Source organism: Mus musculus, chromosome 1 (genome assembly GCF_000001635.26).
Source record: "Mus musculus strain C57BL/6J chromosome 1, GRCm38.p6 C57BL/6J".
NCBI classification, from domain to species: Eukaryota; Metazoa; Chordata; class Mammalia; order Rodentia; family Muridae; genus Mus; species Mus musculus.
Window position 1 is genome coordinate 184,314,860 of NC_000067.6, and position 17,058 is coordinate 184,331,917.

Here is a 17,058-nt window from a genome sequence, read left to right on the forward strand (position 1 = left end):
TAAGACAAAGTTATTACTGTCATGAACTACCATGTTGGAAGCTTAATTCGCATTATAGTTTGGTTAATATTACTCTAAAAACTGCAGGGGAGGGGTGAATTAATGAGCTGGGAACAAGTGAGAAAAGATGCCCCCAGGATACAGCAGTGATTGTGGATTTATAACAAGTAATTATTTTATTACATAAATAATTGTGAAAATCACTTTGAAAGTCATTTAACAGTCAATTAGCATGTGTCTTCTTTACAACTCCGTATGTTCAAGAAAAACTGACGCCTTATTTTCATGACATCCTTTGAAGCTTTACCTGATGATGTTCAGATCTGAGACAGACATTGAGGTACTTCCCCCTGGAAACCATGCAGAATAAACAAGAAAAATCAGATCAATAGGGGTGTGTATCAAACTTTCTTTTTATTAATAATTTAACAGGAGAAGGTAGTATTATTTGTAGATTCATAGAACATTTCTAATAACTATTAAACTGTAAACAAGGAGGAGAGGAGGGAGAAAGGGAGGGAGGGAGACAGGGATGGAGGGAGAGAGAGAGGGGAGGGAAGGAGCAGGACCACCTGAGATCCTTCGAGAAATAGAAGAGGCAGTTATGACTTGATTCACAAGGTCCTGACAAAGGCCATTCTACTGCCATTCTTCTACCCAGCAGGAATGTCCAAGGCAAACATAAGACCTTAATGTGAGTTGTACTGTCTTGATTGAAGAGTCCTGGCTCATACCTATTTTATTCTGAGTCATTCTTTGGGTTATGTCATTAATGACATATAAATTTAGAGGCAATGAGTGATGTACTTTTGATAAAATGATAGAAGTTACACACACACACACACACTCCCAACTGAGACTCCAGCATGGTGTGTATATGTTGGGAGGACGTTTGTTTTAGGGGGGTTACTCCTGTTGGAGAGAGGAGTCCAAAACCCATTTCTTTACCTATGGAGATTATTATAGTCAGGTCCTCCTTTGGAAAGATGGGTGACACAAGGCAATTGGGGTGCCAGCACAACATGTGGATCATGGGCCATATTGGCAATATCTTTACTAGGAGTGTCTACATTTTAAGAAATCTTAATCTTTAAATGCTTTTATTTCAATTGGATCACAGAATCTTAAGGAATAGGTAGATCCTTACATTTCTACTAAAGATAAATTCCTTTCTCTCCTGAAACTAGAAAAGTATATGGGATGTTGAACTTGTATATTACATGTGTGCTGTGACCATAAAATACAGAGCCACTCTGGAACTTGATGTTTCTCTCAGAGTCACTCACTAGAAGAGATAACATAATTTTACTGCTAAGTGTCATATATGAATTTTTGTTTTACCTATGGGTGACAAAGTTATTATAAATAGTTTAGTAACATAATTCAGTAACTAGAGAATGTAAGTGCATTTAAGCAATCCAGGATAGAATTTATTAAATGAGAAACATTCATTAATTATTCTATTCAGCTTCCCACCCTGCCTCAAGGGTAGGTACAAATCTACTAATTTCTTAAAATCACAGAGAACAAATGACTGCTTAAATGCTTCATTTTCTCACCTATACTCATGAAAGTGTCAAACTCTGAGCAGAAGTCCAGGGATAGATGTTCTAGAAGCTACTCAATGCTGACAAACTTCAACTACCATATATTTACTTAAGTACAATGAATTGGTTTTAAAAGGCTTATCAGCATGTGCCAGTGTCAATTTGTCCCTTTAAATTCACCTTATAACTCAGGAACAAAAACTTAAATGGGAAAGGCATTTAAATGCACATCTCTCCCAAGACTATAAACAAATAATACTCACCGCAAAAGACACACAATCCCACTATGAATCAAAATCACAATGAGCTAGCACTTCATATTCATCAGAACAAAAAATGGGGCAAGACGATGATGTAGAAGAAATTACATTTATAACAGCTTCATACTGAAAATGGTCAATATGCCTATCAAATGACTAATAGGCACATCCGCCCTCCATGGAACATTATACAGTATTAAATGAATAAAATATGGATACATGTCACAATATGGAGAATTTCAAAAGAGTTGTACTAACTACAGGAATTCAGTAAAAAAAAATAATGTAGATTGTAAGTTCAAAATATAAGGAAACTCAATGGACAGAATGCAGATCGATGGCTATTTAAAAGGGCTGAGAGTGGATGAAGGGAGTTTTTGATGTGATGGACCTGCCTACTTTATGCCTTGATTACTGAATAAGTAAAAATCACCATAAAGCTATTAATATTCTGACCAGGAAGATGGAAAATGAGGTCTTACTATACAAGGACAGCAGTGTAGATGCTCAGACCCACATAACACCTATACAGATGTGGTGGCCTGCCAGAAGTCCCATTGCTTGGGAGGTAGAGACAGGGATTCTTAGAGCAAGCTGACTAGCTAGAGCACCAGGTATTGGTGAGCTCTGGTTTCATCAAGAGATGCTGTTTTAATAAATAAAGCATAAAAGCGTCATAAAAGGCATGTGACACCATCTGTGGGCATCTACATGCAAATGTATACAAACATGGGGCCTACACACATGAGAACATGCATGCGTAGACATCACAAGCAAACACATACACACACACAAATGGTACAACTTATTAAACTATACAAATAAAAGCAAAACAAATTGTTTTAAGATTTCTTTTCGGCTAGGATACATTAATTAACCTATACTTATGTCCCCTGCTGAGGCTATCTCCATAGACCAGAAGAGGCAAGAAGTTTGCACCTTTGCTCTGTCAGACTCCCTAGCCATGTAGTCTACATTCATCTCTTATGGTATGTTACCTTCAAAGTCACATGCCGAAATCTAATATGTCAGTGAATAGTGATGCTATTAGGAGGAACTGCCCTGGGGAAGGAAGTCATGGGGCTTCCCTTGAGAATAAGGTTGGTGCGCTATGTAAAGAGACCCCAGAGAGCTACTTTGTCTCATCCATCATGTAAGAACACAGAGAAATGGTCCCATCTATGAGCCAGGCCCCTCACAATGGGTTTCTGCAACTTACTAGCCAATCGTTTAGAGACATTCAGTTTCATAATAGCAGCCCGGGTGACCTCTTCAACACTGAAGAATGGTTCTTCCATTTTGAACCGCCATCCCTGTGGTCAATGCCACTGTGTCAACTCCATAGCTTCTCCAAAAAGCCCTTAGAACAAGACAAACTGCCAGGTCCACCGCCCACTCTTGCCTGCAAGATCATTATGTAATTTCTGTCATCAGGCAGTGTTTTAACTAAGTTACAAGGACATTCCTCAGCCATGCTCAGCAGCAAATGGAAAACAGTTTTTAATTTCTTGGTCCTAGATGTATCTAGCAAAGCACAAACTGGAGACCAAAGCAGAAGGAGAGAGGCCAGAGAAATAAATAAAGGGCGGGTTATAAAGCAAAGTTGTAAGAAACAATCCATTATCCTGTTGGAGCATGCGTCCTAGGGCTTTTTGGGAAGACAGCCGCCATAAACAACACCCTCCCCTGGGAGCTGTGGCACCTGCTACTGATTTTTCTCCCCTTGCAAGTTGGAAATCATGGGTAGAATTCCCCGTACAGTAAGGACATTAGCTGTTGCTTTCAGACAGCTGGGCAATGTGTTTTCAAGATGTCCGTGAGCACCCAGATGGCAGCCTGAACCCAAGGATGGATGGGAAAGAAAAATAGGAGAAATGGCAGACAAAAGCAGTCACAGAGAAGGAAAGAGGCAGAGAGACCTGGAGATATGGTGAGAGAACAAGGGGAAATACAGGTTTGGTTTTTTGGGGGTTCCCTGCACTTCTTACTTGGCAAGTCTTTAGTCTGAGGACGGTTTCCATACTTCATAAAGCCTCAGTAAGCCTGTCACCCCAAGCACCTTTTTGTACTTAATTGTTAGTTTCATATGCAATTGGAAGGAAATATATCCCATATGTCTCTGTTCATTTATACTTAAATCATCCAAAGATGGTGTTTTAATCCCAATTTGTCATTCACAGAAACTTTGGAGATTTCAGTAAATCTCCAGAGGCCACCTTAATCCCTCCGACTCTTGTCTGTGGTCTTCGAGTAAGTTCAGAGATTTGAAATCAAGAGTTTGAGGTCTGCTCCAGGATTTACAAGAGGTTTTGAAACAAAGACTCCCTCCCTTGATTGGTTCCCATCCAACCTCAATACACGGCCATTCTCACATTTCCTTGCTCAATCTCTTTCCTCTTCACGCTCGTGTTGGATGGCCCCAGGAGTCGGTGACCATGGGTCCTTTCCCCTCTTCAGCTTCCCGTCATCTCAGGATCTTCTTTAACCTCGTGGTGGTTTGAATAAGAATGGCCCCATAGGTTAATATATTTGAATACTTGGTCCCTAGTCAGTGGAACTGTTTGCAAAGAATATGGAAGTATGGCCTTGATGGAGGAGGTGTGTCACTAGAGACGGGGCTTTGGGGTTTCAAAAGCTCACCTGAGACCCAGTCTCATTGTCTCTGCCTGCAACTTACTGGTCAGAAGTGAGCTGTCAGCTACTGCTCCAGCGGCTTGGCTGCATGCCTGCCATTGTGCCTCCTGCCCTGATGCTCACAGACTCGTGTCTGAAACTGTAAGCAGGTCCCCAGTAAATGCTTCCTTCATAAACTGCCTCGATCATGGTGTCTCTTCACCCTGCTCTAGAAACCCCATGTCTACGCCATCCTCCTTAGCATCACCCTTACTTCTCTGAGCTCTCTTTCCCTTTTTCCTATGTCCTGACTCTCATTTGACATTGAACTCCCTTGAAAGCACCTCCAAGTTAGCCTTGCCGTGTGTTGATGTTGCCTAGGAGATGGAACGCCGCTCACTGCCTTGCCCCAGGTACAGGGCGTCTCAAAGAAGTCTCTGTGAAACTGAAATGGCTTTGTTTGTAGCACTGGGCTTTAATTTTTAGGAAAAAAAAATTGAAGTTCCTAAGGAAGATCACTACATTCTCTTTAATGTGTAGTATTTTGTGCATTAAAATGCTGAAATAATTTTTATTCAAGCTGTGTGAGAGATAAAGCAGCAATATACACCTACTCTTCGCCTCTGAAATCATCATAAATACTGTTGTCTGTTGATCTTAAACTCATGTCTGTTACGATGCACCAGATGTTAGGAAATACAATATTTAATGGGGCCCTAAGCATTATCAACCATTTATTTACACCTAGGTCCTCCAGCTACTTCCTGTTCCCCGAGAGCAGGCAGTGTGTTGTTGGCGAGCTTAGCCTCAGTCCCCAGCAGTGTTCCTGAACAAGACTGAATGGGGCTCAAACCTTTGTCAAATGTGCACATCGCTTCTATAGACTTTATCACATCCTATGCCCATAACAAGCCTGACTGGCCAGTACCATGATCCCCATTTAAGACTTGAGGAAATTAAAACGTAGGGAGATTAAACCGTTGTGGCATAGGTGCACAGTTAACAAGTGCCACAAACTTAACTCCAGCCAGTGCCTTCTGAGTTACAAATCCTGTATTCTTTATATTGTTTACATTATGCCATGGGCGCTTTCAGGTGCCGCTTGTCTCTTGACTGAAAAAATGACCACCATCATCACCGTTTTCCAGGTCAAGAAAAGCAGAACTCAAAGCCCTGCCAGGTAATTCTGTTCTCATCTCCGGCAACTGCAGGAACCAAGAATAGGAAATCAGCCCAATTGTTCATTCCTCAGTCAATTCGAGTGCATGTAATGAACACCATGTGTTCCTTGATCAAATAATCCCACCAATAAGATGAGCACAGACCAGCATGCCTGGTGTAAAACTCCCTCCTAGTTGGTGGTAACAGAGCTGAGCAGTATGCTGGAGGCAGAAGTGCTTAGAAAAAGTGTCACTTCCTTTGACCTCCTAACCAACACACTGAGAAATTACCAGCTGTGTGCTTCTGATGACAGTTTGATCTTGTGACATGCATGCTATCTTATCTAGATCTTTCTCACTCTATGGCTGTATTCCCTTCATCTTGCTACAGTCTGGCCATAGGAATCCCATTCCTCCACTTCTAAACCTCTGAAGCAAGCTTGTAAACTCCCATAGTTGAAGTTGAAACCAGAGCTCGCAGCGAGGCCCAAGGCCATGTACAGTTCACCAGCTGCTTATGCCCTGAGTGTTGACTGGAGTGTATTGACTCCAGTCAATACTCAGGGCATAGAGAGCACTTGCTTTGTCTCAAGCACCTTTCTGAATAGGTCAGGGATCTGGAATCCTTCAAAGCCCAGGGTCCAGATGGATCTGCTATTGCCACAGCCTCCTCAGCCATTCCCAGTGCCCAGCCTATGTCCTTTGCCTCTCTCTCAGAACTCAGTGTTTGAAGTGTCATGTCTTGTGCTGGTGAGCAACAACCCAAAAATCTCATTCCCAGCCTCTTCCAGGGCAGTCAGTAGGAGACAATGGAGCTGCATAGACTTGCTAAGGATCTGTGTTAAGGCGAGAAGCAGCCTCACACCTGTGTTCTTGGTACACGCTTTGAAATATTAATTGACTCATTTCTAAATCTGAAGAAGAAGTGCAGACTTGGAGACACTGGATTTTTGGCATGAGGATTTCTAACTGTGAGAGCCTTATGTGGTAATTTTTACTTATCTATTTTTCAAGACTGTAATAAAACTTGGCTAGAATATGGAATAAGAAAGAACTTGAAAAACAAAATCTAGTGAGTATCCATCCATTCTCAAGAAAAACTAAGAGTTCATCCTCCCCGTGATGTGAAGCTTTAGCAGAGGAATCTAGAAAGAAAGGCTTGGAAGGGATTATGGAATCGACCAGAGGTTTAATAACCAAAAATAATTCATATTGAAAGGTTTACTATGAAATCAAATAGCAGACGAAGACAGATGAAAGCTCCAAAGTGTTTGTGGGCTTTTCCTCAGACAACGCCAGTCAGGATGCAGTGATAATGCTCAGGAGTATCAAGGAAGGGTGGGTACTCTGTTGTGCCTGAGGTACATGCCTCCTCAGTTGGTTTAGGGACCTGACAGGCCAATGTCCTATGTCACCACGATAGTGTTCTTACTAAGCTCTTGGCCTTAAGAGCTCCTAAACTCTCATAAGACAAATTGGAATACTTTCCCAAAACAATAAGCCTCTCCAAAGAGCCCATGGGACCCCATCTATCTTCTTTTCGCTTCCTGGATCAAGGTGTAAATATGCACTCTCTACTCTGATGCACTCTCTACTATGACCATCTATCTATGTGCTGTTTGAAGGTTAAATAAATCGGCTTTCTTCTAACTCCCTACTGATCTTGGAATTTGGATCACTCACCATCATAAGAAGCTTATCTTGGGTATCTCAATTTACTGGTGAGAATCTGACTGACATAATACCAAAGGCAATATGAGTTGTATCTGTCTTCAAGTTCATAGGTCATTTGTTTTTACTTGTATGTTTGTTTTTACACATGTTCTATAGAAAATACTGTAGGAGTAGAAATCACCTCTCCCCAGTACAGTGGCATTCACTGAAACCGTGTGTGAGTCACAGCCCAGGTGGTAATGATCAAATAACTAGTCAGGCAAACAGATTTTCACTATAGTAGAGGTAGGTTCTGTAGTGGCAGAGAGAATTCTGCACACTGCAAACCAAAAAAGAAAGCCTTAGCCCATCTTCTAAGTCCTGTTTCTCCTAGACCCAACCTTGGAACTCAGCAAGTATTTAATACATGATGTATAAATAAGTCCATGGTGAATCTGGGAAAGCCATGTGTTTATGCAATCAAGGCAAGGTCAGTCTTTCTTAGAGAATGCTGGAAACTTCTACTGGAGAACAGGTCAACTCAAATGCCTTGAGTCCTACTACAGCTCACTGACAATATTCCAAGGCCAGAGGTATTATTATCTTCTACTACCCCAAAATGGCAAGGCAGGGCAATCTTCCTAAAGGCACCTCAAAGTTTATATTCTTTAAAAAGAAGAAAAAACTTTCTGAGTATGTGTGTAGGTGTGTGCATGTTATGATACGATGTGTGTGGAAACCAGTGGACAGTTTTCCAAGAGTTGGTTCTCTAATTCTACCATGGGTTCCAGGGATCAAACTCACATCCCTGTAGGCTTATATGGCAAGTGTTTTTACCTGCTGAGCCCTCTTGTCGTCACACTCTCACCTGTCCAGGTAAGGGAGCCAGGATGAATCTGTCCTGCAGAATCATCTGGCCCTTACAAGGCTCGATGGCAGGAGGAAAGCAGCATTCTTTTTGTTAGAAACCCTGGTCTATCAGGTATAAGGCCGGATGTGTGCCAGGCCTGAGTGGGAACCGTATACAGAGAACCACCAGCAAATTCAAGAATTCCACAAAGGAAAACATGGAGACAAGAGTTAACTGTGGTGAACACACCATTTATTGACTGGAAGATGGCAATCATAACTCCTCATGGACTTTGGAAGACCCATGGAGGTACAGCTGTTCCAATCCAACCCTACCAACTCATTTTCTAAGTTATAAAGCCAGGCTCACACCAACCCATAATGCATGCACATAATCTCAGACCATCATTGTTTATCTAATCCCTTTAAAGCAGAGACTATAATTATGACCAGATAACCAAGTTGCTTCCTGGCACCTATCCTGACCCACAATCTCCCGGACCTCACCTACTGCTTCTACTCTGTTCCATTGATTCATTACCTGACTCTTCCGTCTTTGATATGGATCTAGCCCCAGTTGTTTTGAAGACTATGACATTTTTCTCAGGACCCATGAACTTCTGCTTCTCCTTCAGTGTTTCATCCCTGCTTGGCCCCACAGTGGAGTACTCCACTCTTACCCAGATCCAGCCCAGCCCAATACCTATCAAGCACATCTGAGACACCAACAGCTCACACATACCTCCCTAGCAGTGTAGACCCCAGACCTCAGACACAGTTATGACACAGGAAAATCCACATATACTCTAAGTCAAAGGTCCTGGACTCAACTCCCACCTGAGTTAGTAACCGTGTGGCCTTTGGTAAGCCAATCTTGTTGAGTTATGGTATTTGTATGTGAAAACATTAATAATGATAGCATTCAACCCAAAGCATTTCTCTAGGGGTTGGAGAGCCATCCCAGTGGAAAAAGCACTTGCTGGGCAAGTTTAAGTGCCTATGTTCAATTTTGAGTTTCCACATAAAACCAGATAGGTGTTATAGTGTGCTCTCCCAGTCCCTGTACTGGGGAAACAGAGGCCAGAAGATTGTGGCATTTGCTGTCCAACCACACTAAGATGGTGAGCTTAGAGTCCCAGCAAAGACCTGGTCTCAAGAAAAAAGGTGACCAGCTCCTGAAAATGACACCTGATGTTTATCTCTTGCACATATGTACATGCGTACATACTCAGAAGTACATCTACACATATGTACATACACACAAAGAGAAAATAAAATTTAAGTTCATGAATTCCTATTTATTGTTTGTTTTAATGCCCATGTTATCATGGCTGACCCTGCTTTGAAGAAAAACTACTTTGCAATTTCATCTTACTTCAGTTAGAATGGTGAAGATCAAAAGCAAGCAAGCAAATAATAACAAATGCTCTCAGGACTGTGGGAAAAGGAGAACACTTAGTCACTACTGGGGAAGTGCACTCTGGTACAGCCACTAAGGAAATCGTGGTGGAGATTGCTCAAGAAGCTAGAAATAGGTCTACCGTATCCATCTTGGCCATATATACTCAATGTTCTCTACATCCTACTATATACCTGCTTATCTATGTCCATTCCTGTTCTATTAACAATAGACAGAAAATGGAAACAGCCTGGTTTTGACCATCAACTGATGAATGGATAACAAAACAATTGTTCATTTGCACAGTGAAATATTATTTAGATGTTAAGAAAAATGAAATTATGACATCCATATGTAAATGAATGGAGCGAGAAACAATCATTCTAACTACGTTAATAATAATCCAGAAAGACTAACATTTTTCAAACACTCCTATCTGTGGGCATTAGCTTGGAAACTTCAGATATGTGTGTTTCATTTGGCATACCAAGTCCATAGGGGATGCTTTTAAGGGAAACAAGATAGAACCATTTTATAAAGGAAGAAAGGGAAATAAATGGAACAGAAAGGGCTAATTGGGATGGGGATGAGAAAGGCAGAGTAGAGGAGGGGATGTGGAATTGTTCTACTACACACACTATCTAAAATATATTCATACACATGAATACAGAGTTTAAATGAAGTTACCCTGCAATTGGGTGACACGCCTTCTGCTAGAAACCACAGATTAATAAATAAAAAGCCTGGTGCCCAGGGTATGTTACTTCTTTTGGAACTGTTAGCCAGTGAGGTCCCATAAACCCTAACTATTACATGCCAATGACAATGGTCTTGGTTACCCTTCAGAGGTTGATAGTAGGACCGTATTTCTGAAGATACCACATACTTGACTCAGAGAAGATGAGGAAGTCAAGCTGGTACTAACCTAGGAGTTTTATCCCTACTGGCTGGCTAGCCATCATCCTGAAGGAAGGTTATGGGTGTGCACTGCGGGGGAAGAGAATTAACTTAACCAGCTGTGACACCTATGGCAAGATACATTCCCAGGTGTAAGAGGGGCAGCAATAACAAGAGAGTAACTAGGCACTTTATTGGATTTAAGTCCTGCCCCACAAGATCAAACCCATACCCCCACCTCTAGTAGAAGAGCTACTAGCAATTCATAGCTGAGGGGAGAGGAAGAGGCAGGTTTCTTTAAAGGCACAGCTCATGGTTATTTAGCCATGCTCTGGTGGGTGGCCGTACAGTATAAGGGCAACATGAATTAGAATTGATGGAGAAAAGAAAGTAAATAGGAAAGGAGGGCAGGACTGAAAGAGTTGACAGAGGGAGTTGAATATGATCAAAATACATTGTAGGGAATTCTCAAGGAACTAACAAAAGAAATTTAAAAGTGAAGAAGAGTTGGAAATGGCCTCTGGCATGGCTGTGGCAACACACCTTTAACTTCAGCTCTCAGGAGGCTGAGGCCCCTGGGTCTCTGTGAGTCTGAACCCTATCTGGTCTACATGGTGAGGTCCAAGACAGCCTATAAAGTGGTGCCATGTCTGAAAGAGGGGAGGGGAGGAGAGCTATGCAAGGCAGGAAAGTATCAGACCCATGAACACGTCCATAAAGAGTACTCACTCTTGGATATCTGATCAGCCTGAAATAGAATTTATGAAGTCCCCAATTCTGCTCTTGGGAGGGAAAATACTGGAGGGGTGGACACTCCTCCAATGAGAGCTGGCTTACTAGAGCCAGATTCAAATGAATACAGGAGAACAATGCCCACACTGTAATATAACTTCTGTGGAATGAACTAGAAGAAATTATTGTTACAGAGAGTAGAAATAAGAATAGCTAGGCATGGGCATTCAATACACCCTGACAAGGAAGAATTGGAGTTGAAGTCTAGTAGGACTAGAGGCCATGGCAGGAATCCATCCACAGCCACGCACAGGTACCAACATGGAGGGACCAAAAGGCAAGAGGTCTGTGTGGCATTGAGACATCACATATTACTATCAAGAAGAGCTATGCAGATGGCACTTGGTTCACCAGGGCCGGTTTCCAAGCTAGCACCTGTGCTCATCATGTCTGGCTGCAGCCAGCGCTTGCTCTCTCAGTCATCCAGAAAGAGACTCAGAATCACCACCAACTGGGAAAAAGAATTAAGGTGATGATGTTGCCTCTGATGAAAATACTCTGTCAGGTTTAAAAGGTTTCATCTCAATTTGACTCCATTAAATTCACATGTGCAGGCAAGCACTCAGAGCCTCCTATCAGTTACAACATATGGATTTCACAGTGAGAGTGCAGCCAAAGGCGGGGGAGGGGTTAATTGGAAATAGGTTTATAAGATGCCCTAAAGCAGCAAGGATGATGACTTAGCAAGTAGGAATGTGTACACGTATACACACACACACACACACACACACACACACACACACACACACACACACACACACACACCTGTTAAAAAATAGGAGAGAAAGACTTTCATCTGTGTGTGTGTGTGTGTGTGTGTGTGTGTGTGTAGAATTTCTCCAGCAGAAAACTGTTCTTGGTGATGGGGCAATATTTTCCAGAAAGCTGGCAGCATTTACTTGTCCTACAGTCAATGAGAGAACTAAATCTGGTATTTGATGGTGGGGAATCTGTATCCCCAAACCAAACGGCCTCTGTGCTTTCAGGCCTCTGAACAAAAGACATCAGGAAACAAACTCATGGCAGAGAGTCCCAAGGACGTGCATGGAATCATGCCTACGTAGCTGAAGGCGGGACAACAAAAAACATCTCTGCATTTCATCAATACTGTCATTATTTAGGTCCCCAGCCTCAGCAGATAAAGAAAGTATGAGCTGAAACAGTCAACCCAACATGTAATACTTTTCCATAGGTATAGGGCATCAGCATTAGTAATGATGCTGGGGTATTCAGAACCCCAGACACCACACTTTCACTTTATACACAGTGTCTCTTTGAATCTGCACACGAACTCCATAAGCTGGGATAGTTGCATAGCATCTTACAGATGGGAGAAGAGGAGATCCAGTAGGAGGCTTTCTTCTGGCCACACAGCTAGAAAACAGCAAATGCTGAAATGACGGGAACACACAGATTTTCGACCTCGAAGCTCATGCTTTACATTGTAGGTGTTTCCTCCAATAGGTGCGTTCACAGATGGTGTCTTACCAAGCAAGCACCCACCACACATACAGAACCACCAGACAGTGTAGAGTCAGAGTAGTTGTTAGACCATAACACAGGCTGCACTTAGAAGGAAGATACCGTGACTCCTTTGTCACCATGATTCCAAGATGGTAGACAGCCATCACCTGCTAGAAAGGGCTCCTAACTTCCGGTGTGTGCATCTGTAGATTCAGGAAGGAGAGTAGCCAGGGGAGCCCAAAGTCAACTCCAACAGGGAATGGGCAGTCTGAACCCATGGTTATGGGGAGATTCCCTCCTAGGATTCATTTCTGGTGACTGTTCACACCAAGCTCGAGCTCTTGTGAGGGTTGTCCCAGGAACATTACAGCTGAACCCAGCTCCTAAATGATGCCCTTGTAAGCTTTTAACTCCAACAATAGAAGCCTTGACCTCAAACCAAAGATTCCTCCTAGGAGATTAGATGGATGCTTAGATATTGTTGAAGTCATTTCTGTCATAATTGGAAGACAGGGGAGTGATGGATGAAGATGCAAGTCAAACAAATATTTAAATATGCTGTGCACAGCTGTAGCAGCAACGCTATCAGACCATGGTTTTTATGTTTATATTTGAGCAGAGGCGATGGGGAAGCAGGGCATTTCTTAGCAGTGCAGGAGTGGAATGCTTCTATATTATTCTGCAACCATCCTTATCTCCCATTCATTGGAGAAATATAAAGGCCCAGCCACCAAGGGAGGCCAGAAAATGAAATAGAAACAGAGAGTGTGCCAACCCTCAGCTCCCTAGCTTATTGATGGAAAATCAGCCAAATGACTTTCTGTTGTCCTAGTATTCAAGAGGGAGGTATTAGGTGGTCACTATTCCTAAAAAGAGGTCACCAAGGAGTAGGACAAAAGGCAGCTGGTGGAGTCATTAACCACAGCCCTTCTTATCCATTTAAGCCTGGTGCTTGCTTGAAACGTATCCTCCTTGAAATCCAGAGTTCAAGAAAGGAATAAAAACTCTTGAGAAGTAAGGAAGTTTAGTTCAAGGAGACACGGAGAAGAAGGACCATTCCTACTTCCCACAGTTGTCAGCCGAGATGCTCACAGGAAACCATTCAGCACAGAAGAGTCCAATCATTGACCTCAAGTGGATAGAAACAAAAGCTGGGTGCTCTGGGTAACAAAGACTGCTTCTGGAAAGGATGCTGTGGAAATATAGGGTCTACAGCACAGAGAAGAGATAAGAATGGTTTTGCAAATGGAGAGATTGTCACAAATAATGCATTGGTTTTTAGAGCTTGAAATAACTTTTAAACTCACCTTACGTAATATCGGGAGCTACAATTCTGGCCATTTGATATGGTCCTCGGGCCTCCGGCATTGACCATATTAGGTGTCCAGCTCTTAGCTTACTCCTGGATCCTGCAACGAGAAAACAGAAGCGTCTTGGTGGATGAAAGCCAAGCTGAGGCTTGGGGAAGAAAATAACTGATGAGGATTGGGACTGGAAAAGGACACTGGGCTGTTTGCTGATCAAAGCAAGAGGGCAGTCATTCCCCCTAATTAATTAACAGCAGGAAGGGGCGCGGCCTGCTGACCTTCATGGTCCCAGCCCAGAGCTTCTCACTTCCACCTGCCAGTCGCCTATAGTCTGTTTTAGGGAGGACAGCCCATAACGTGGCCCAGGTGCAGCCTTCCTGCTGATAGATCAATTACTCTAGGTAGTAGCCTGGGGCTGACTCTCTAAGACCATTTCTCCTATCAGTCTTGTTCTAAACAACCTGCATGGATGCATGGATTCAGACAACATGTTGAACTGTTCCTGAGCCTCAGCCTGATCCCATGAGCCACTGACTTCCCAGAGATTCCCTCTTGGTCCTCAGCAGACTGAGGGAATGCAGAAGGCAGGTCTCCTGGGAACACTTGTGAACCCAGGGTTTAGAGCTTGCTGGGTTTTATTGTTGTTTTTCAAAGTCCTAACCCATGCATCTCTGGCTGACTTATCTTTCCTGGGAAGTGCTTACTGAAGAACAATGGCTCTGGCCAGAATGGGGAGAAGCTATATCTAGCTTGAAAAGTTGAAAGCTTTTAACATTTTACATGCCTCTGTCTACCGTCACCTCTGTTAGCCATGAACATAAGGCAGCTGATTGATGATTCTGATGATCGCCATCTCCGCATAACCTTTTGGGGAAGAATGCCCAACAATGATACAAACTCAAGTCCAAGCCCAGTTTTAAAACTACATTCAGGCACCTTCTTCCAGTGTCACAGGGCAGGAGCTATGCCCCAGGGGTGAAGCAAAATGAAAACAGCTTATTTGTGGTAGTTCCTCCTTACTCAGTGACTAGCTAGCTGGTGTCCCTCTGTCAACTGCTGGCTGGGTGACTCCACTCTCTCTGAGTTTCCTTTGGAAGGGCACATGGCTTTACAGGAAGCTGCTTGGTTCTTTCTCTTTCCTACAAGGGAATGTGGCCTTAAGAGTTTAGATAGGAGAGCTGGCGAGACTAATTAGAGAACACTTGTTACTCCCACAGAGAACCTGCCTTCCCTTCCTAGTACCCACATGCACACAGTACACATACACACAGTACACGTGCACACAGTACACATGCACACAGTACACGTGCACACAGTACACATGCACACAGTACACGTGCACACAGTACACATGCACACAGTACACGTGCACACAGTACACATACACACAGTACACAGGCACACAGTACACAGGCACACAGTACACATACACAAAGTACACATGCACACAGTACACATACACACAGTACACATGCACACAGTACACATACACACAGTACACATACACACAGTACACATGCACACAGTACACATACATACAACCAGGCAAAACATTCATATACATAAAATAAAAAAAAGTCAATCTTTTTTAAAAGGATTATAATGAGAGAATTATAATTATATGCAAACAGCTGTAAGTGTGAATAAAGTATAACATTTGGAAGGGTGTTGGGGTAGTGTTGGCGATGGGGAAGGATGGGGTGCAAGCAAAAGGACACTGGGGTCCTGAAAGAGGACACAAAGCTAATTGTTCTTCTAGGTTTGACTCTGACATGGTTTCCTTTTTTATTTTTATCTGTGAATTCAATAAAGTTATCTTTATTATACAAAAAGGAGTTAGGATGAGGGATTACTAGTCTTCGAACATTGCCCAACGGGATATCTGGATAGCTTCCACAGGCAGAGGGATGTCTGGGAAACCAGTTTCAATGGTGACAAGAGACTCTCAGTCCCCATCTGCTCCTTTAGTCCGTCAGAGGCCTTTTCTTGATGGGATGTTAGCGCCTTATTTTTTCTTTTTAAAATCATTGCTGTGAACTTGTGTTTCCCAACCTGGCAGATTATTGCTACCCCTCCCCCACCCTTGGAGAGCTGGCCCTCAGAGCTCAGCCATTCATCCAAATACTTGGTATCAGCTTCCTTCCAGAAACCGCTCTATCTCAACAAGAAGGAAAAAATAAACCAGAGAGCTTGTTATTTGTAAGTGGTAGGAAGAGCCTTTCACACGATAAGCCTGGACTTCTATTTTAAGGCTTTATTTTTCCAAATAAATCTATGTAAACAAGCATTTGGGAATCTAAAGAAGCATGCAGAAGTAACTGCTCTCATCGTTCTCTTGGCTGAAGCCACGGCGGGAGTCCCCTGGGCCGGATTTTTGTATGGTGGAGGCTGGGAGTGGTAATAACAATGATAATTAAAAAAAAAAAACAAGAACAAAATATCTCCACATATGGAGGGAATCCCCAACCACAAGTAGAAGGGACCATGAGAGCCAAATCTGAAGCTCTAATACTTGCTTTCCTTTATAGACGTGTAGGACAGAGAATATGTGCATACACAAACATATGCATGGAGAGAGTACACATGTACAGACAGAGAACATGTGAACAGACAGAGAACATGTGCAGGAGTGCTCTGCTAGGATAACTGAAAGGATAACAGGAAACAATACTGTGTGGCCACAAAGCTATCAATGGGGCAGTCTAGTCCATAAATGCTTGTAGAATGGGAAAAACTTCTACTTTCATACGTTCCCTTCCAGTGTTGTCTCCACTCCCCACCTCCATTCTCAATACAATTTTATAGACTCAGTTTGGGGAGATTGTTTTGGTTATGTTTTAAAACACATACATAACACAGCTTTGAAAAGTAAATCCTTTGTTTGTGTGTCCTCCTGGGAAGGGTTTCCATCTTCATTTGCAGGAAGATTTACAAAGCAGTAAAACAGAAAGACTCATTTTTACAATTATCTGTGCAGGTTGGACTCGCAGAAGGCTAGAGGCCTGTCTGCAAGAAGCACGTCATCTAACATGCCACCTAGGATGTTCCTGCTTTTTATTACATCACCCACGTGACACAGGGGCACTGGTCCATTTGATCACACCAAGGCCTACGATA

The 17,058-nt window shown here is 42.7% G+C and overlaps 1 long non-coding RNA gene across 3 annotated transcripts; it reads right to left on the reverse strand.

The window, feature by feature from the left end:
- Positions 1–276: 276 nt before the first annotated feature.
- Positions 277–14,530, reverse strand: Gm34177. 3 transcript variants are annotated; one of them, XR_865816.1, is made up of 3 exons: positions 14,403–14,530; positions 13,942–14,043; positions 277–350 (listed from the first exon to the last, which is right to left on the reverse strand). It is a non-coding gene; the product is annotated as a predicted gene, 34177 (long non-coding RNA). The 3 variants fall into 3 exon arrangements; XR_373779.2 differs by lacking the exon at positions 277–350 and adding an exon at positions 12,510–13,127; XR_865815.1 differs by lacking the exon at positions 277–350 and adding an exon at positions 13,771–13,843.
- Between the last annotated feature and the right edge of the window lie 2,528 nt (positions 14,531–17,058).